Source organism: Schistocerca serialis, unplaced genomic scaffold (assembly GCF_023864345.2).
Source record: "Schistocerca serialis cubense isolate TAMUIC-IGC-003099 unplaced genomic scaffold, iqSchSeri2.2 HiC_scaffold_987, whole genome shotgun sequence".
In the NCBI taxonomy this organism is placed as follows: domain Eukaryota; kingdom Metazoa; phylum Arthropoda; class Insecta; order Orthoptera; family Acrididae; genus Schistocerca; species Schistocerca serialis.
In genome coordinates this window covers 45,001-50,000 of record NW_026048614.1, presented here as the reverse complement: position 1 = coordinate 50,000, position 5,000 = coordinate 45,001, and the positions used below count along the sequence as shown (strand labels likewise).

Below are 5,000 nucleotides of genomic sequence, written 5' to 3'. Positions count from 1 at the left end.
CAAATCAGATGATGCCGCAGGCATCCACTTACTATAATCACAATCAACAAACCGACCGGCCGCCCCCCCCCCCCCCCATTACACCTTTCCATACAACAATGTGTACCTTAACCTAAACTATACTGTACCTTAACCTAAACTATACTGTACCTTAACCTAAACTATACTGTACCTTAACCTAAACTATACTGTACCTTAACCTAAACTATACTGTACCTTAACCTAAACTATACTGTACCTTAACCTAACCTATACGGTACCTCAACCTAACCTATGTTGCGCCTCAACCTAACCTATGTTGCGCCTTAACCTAACCTATGTTGCGCCTTAACCTAACCTATGTTGCGCCTTAACCTAACCTATGTTGCGCCTTAACCTAACCTATGTTGCGCCTTAACCTAACCTATGTTGCGCCTTAACCTAACCTATGTTGCGCCTTAACCTAACCTATGTTGCGCCTTAACCTAACCTATGTTGCGCCTTAACCTAACCTATGTTGCGCCTTAACCTAACCTATGTTGCGCCTTAACCTAACCTATGTTGCGCCTTAACCTAACCTATGTTGCGCCTTAACCTAACCTATGTTGCGCCTTAACCTAACCTATGTTGCGCCTTAACCTAACCTATGTTGCGCCTTAACCTAACCTATGTTGCGCCTTAACCTAACCTATGTTGCGCCTTAACCTAACCTAGTGTTGCGCCTTAACCTAACCTATGTTGCGCCTTAACCTAACCTATGTTGCGCCTTAACCTAACCTATGTTGCGCCTTAACCTAACCTATGTTGCGCCTTAACCTAACCTATGTTGCGCCTTAACCTAACCTATGTTGCGCCTTAACCTAACCTATGTTGCGCCTTAAACCCAACCTATGTTGCGCCTTAACCCAACCTATGTTGCGCCTTAACCAACCTATGTTGCGCCTTAACCCAACCTATGTTGCGCCTTAACCCAACCTATGTTGCGCCTTAACCCAACCTATGTTGCGCCTTAACCCAACCTATGTTGGGCCTTAACCCAACCTATGTTGCGCCTTAACCCAACCTATGTTGCGCCTTAACCCAACCTATGTTGCGCCTTAACCCAACCTATGTTGCGCCTTAACCCAACCTATGTTGCGCCTTTAACCCAACCTATGTTGCGCCTTAACCCAACCTATGTTGCGCCTTAACCCAACCTATGTTGGGCCTTAACCCAACCTATGTTGGGCCTTAACCCAACCTATGTTGGGCCTTAACCCAACCTATGTTGGGCCTTAACCCAACACACGTTGGGCCTTAACCCAACACACGTTGGGCCTTAACCCAACACACGTTGGGCCTTAACCCAACACACGTTGGGCCTTAACCCAACACACGTTGGGCCTTAACCCAACACACGTTGGGCCTTAACCCAACACACGTTGGGCCTTAACCCAACACACGTTGGGCCTTAACCCAACACACGTTGGGCCTTAACCCAACACACGTTGGGCCTTTACCCAACACACGTTGGGCCTTAACCCAACACACGTTGGGCCTTAACCCAACACACGTTGGGCCTTAACCCAACACACGTTGGGCCTTAACCCAACACACGTTGGGCCTTAACCCAACACACGTTGGGCCTTAACCCAACACACGTTGGGCCTTAACCTGCTCTGTAATTGTCATACGACGCGTTAAATTAGTGTAGTGTTGCCTAACTGCAACCCCCGCAATATAGTTTGCTACTCGCACTGCCCGGTCCCCAGTGTATCGCTTCATGTTAAACACCTTGCAGCTATACACTGTAATGTGGATGGCAGCAGGACGTACATGCTCAATGCCCTTTGCAGTTGTTCATTGGCATTTGCAGTTGTTCATTGGCATTCGCATGGCGAAGCACTTAGCCTACGCTGTGGTACGGCCTGTGTCAACTGTCCGCTGATGTTGTACGTCCAAATCACACACTGTACTGCACATTGGTCCTCATGTACTGAATGATACATCGTGGTACATGTGACCGTACAACGACTGCGCCAACAACGGCGAACCATGCGGTCCAAATGTTGTGCACTCAGCTACGTGTCGTCTCCCTATAAGAGCTGGATTGCAGTGTGGTATGCCCTGGATGGCGATCAGCATGAGCCGTCTGTTGATGTAGTGGCGCGTGTTGTCAGACGTAGTCGTCTCTTCTCACACACCGTGATAGCATGGTGCACTGCGTTCCACATCTGCGACATGCGACAGAGGCCGGTTGACAGTCGTTCGCGCAATGGACATCGCATACGTACGGGGGCCACCTTCCACGTGTTCGCGAAGCGTGCACATGTTGTTGCGTGTATGTGGGCAGACATAGTGTGTCGTGACACCTGACACAGGCATGCAACAATCGTTGAATTTGCAAATGGCGATGGACGCCTACGTTTGCTGGTGACGTTACGCAAATGAACAACTGGTAAACCGTTGTGGTGCGGTTGTTCTCGCTAGAGGTGAATCAGTGATGGCGACGATCGGTTGAGCTACCAACCGGTTGTTCCAGCGATACCCACCATGCCCACGAACGTGAATGGCATCTGGGTGTGAAGCGATACGCGGCGGTGGCTGGGTGGGACCGTCCCCGGCCGGTGAGGGGGGGCCTCCCGGCGTGCTGGCCGCGCGGTGCGTGGGCGCACGCGCTACAGCCGGCTGGTGGGGGCGGCCAGTGGCAGGCGCGCCGGCCGACGGAGGCGGCAGGCGGCGCAGCTGCGCGCCGGCGCACCCTGCACGCGGCGCCGTGCGGCCAAAGTAGGTCCTCGCGGGCCCGGTGCGAAGCGCGGTGGACATCTGCAGTGTGCTGGTCCGATTGAGGACTGTGTGCGCTGAGGATGCGCCGCCGCCCGGCGCTCGGCGCCGCGACGCCGTCTGCTGCTCGGTCGCCTCTGCGGTTCTCGCAGGTGGTTTGTATCGCAGCTGTGCGGACGTGTTGGCGCGTGCGCTGTGCTGGGAGAGTTCGCTTCGGCACCCAAGTGGGGCTTTTGTCCTTCTGTGGCGCTGGCGTTGGAGCTGCCGGTCACCGTAGGTGGCGCGTGTTGTCTCCCGCCGGCAATGCCACGACAGCACGCTCCCGGGCCTCTGTCGGCAGCGGCAAGCTCAGTTGGGAGCACGGGTGGTCGCACCTAAAGCGTCTACTCGCCAAACCCCGGGCGATTGCGCCTCTCTCGAACCCGACCAAGTACTTAGGACGGCGCTGCGCGCCGCCGGGACCTGAGAGGGTTTCGAGGTGTATGGTGCAGGGGAGCTCAGCCTCCTCCTGTTTGCAGAATAATTGAGCGGACGCTTGCGTGTTCGCGCGGGCCCCCGGGACACACTCCCGGGCGGCCGGCTGCTCAGCTCTAGTTGACGCAGCTCCCTGGTTGATCCTGCCAGTAGTCATATGCTTGTCTCAAAGATTAAGCCATGCATGTCTCAGTACAAGCCGCATTAAGGTGAAACCGCGAATGGCTCATTAAATCAGTTATGGTTCCTTAGATCGTACCCACGTTACTTGGATAACTGTGGTAATTCTAGAGCTAATACATGCAAACAGAGTCCCGACCAGAGATGGAAGGGACGCTTTTATTAGATCAAAACCAATCGGTCGGCTCGTCCGGTCCGTTTGCCTTGGTGACTCTGAATAACTTTGGGCTGATCGCACGGTCCTCGTACCGGCGACGCATCTTTCAAATGTCTGCCTTATCAACTGTCGATGGTAGGTTCTGCGCCTACCATGGTTGTAACGGGTAACGGGGAATCAGGGTTCGATTCCGGAGAGGGAGCCTGAGAAACGGCTACCACATCCAAGGAAGGCAGCAGGCGCGCAAATTACCCACTCCCGGCACGGGGAGGTAGTGACGAAAAATAACGATACGGGACTCATCCGAGGCCCCGTAATCGGAATGAGTACACTTTAAATCCTTTAACGAGTATCTATTGGAGGGCAAGTCTGGTGCCAGCAGCCGCGGTAATTCCAGCTCCAATAGCGTATATTAAAGTTGTTGCGGTTAAAAAGCTCGTAGTTGGATTTGTGTCCCACGCTGTTGGTTCACCGCCCGTCGGTGTTTAACTGGCATGTATCGTGGGACGTCCTGCCGGTGGGGCGAGCTGAAGGCGTGCGACGCGCCTCGTGCGTGCTCGTGCGTCCCGAGGCGGACCCCGTTGCAATCCTACCAGGGTGCTCTTGAGTGAGTGTCTCGGTGGGCCGGCACGTTTACTTTGAACAAATTAGAGTGCTTAAAGCAGGCAAGCCCGCCTGAATACTGTGTGCATGGAATAATGGAATAGGACCTCGGTTCTATTTTGTTGGTTTTCGGAACCCGAGGTAATGATTAATAGGGACAGGCGGGGGCATTCGTATTGCGACGTTAGAGGTGAAATTCTTGGATCGTCGCAAGACGAACAGAAGCGAAAGCATTTGCCAAGTATGTTTTCATTAATCAAGAACGAAAGTTAGAGGTTCGAAGGCGATCAGATACCGCCCTAGTTCTAACCATAAACGATGCCAGCCAGCGATCCGCCGCAGTTCCTCCGATGACTCGGCGGGCAGCCTCCGGGAAACCAAAGCTTTTGGGTTCCGGGGGAAGTATGGTTGCAAAGCTGAAACTTAAAGGAATTGACGGAAGGGCACCACCAGGAGTGGAGCCTGCGGCTTAATTTGACTCAACACGGGAAACCTCACCAGGCCCGGACACCGGAAGGATTGACAGATTGATAGCTCTTTCTTGATTCGGTGGGTGGTGGTGCATGGCCGTTCTTAGTTGGTGGAGCGATTTGTCTGGTTAATTCCGATAACGAACGAGACTCTAGCCTGCTAACTAGTCGCGTGACATCCTTCGTGCTGTCAGCGATTACTTTTCTTCTTAGAGGGACAGGCGGCTTCTAGCCGCACGAGATTGAGCAATAACAGGTCTGTGATGCCCTTAGATGTTCTGGGCCGCACGCGCGCTACACTGAAGGAATCAGCGTGTCTTCCTAGGCCGAAAGGTCGGGGTAACCCGCTGAACCTCCTTCGTGCTAGGGATTGG

General features: G+C 53.6%; 1 non-coding gene across 1 annotated transcript in view; it reads left to right on the top strand.

Annotated features, from left to right (window-relative positions):
* Window positions 1-3,346: 3,346 nt before the first annotated feature.
* Window positions 3,347-5,000, top strand: part of LOC126454542 (small subunit ribosomal RNA) — a 1,910-nt gene continuing 256 nt past the window's right edge. Inside the window, exon 1 of the ribosomal RNA XR_007585234.1 lies at window positions 3,347-5,000. This exon is cut by the window's right edge and continues 256 nt beyond it. This is a non-coding gene — a ribosomal RNA (small subunit ribosomal RNA).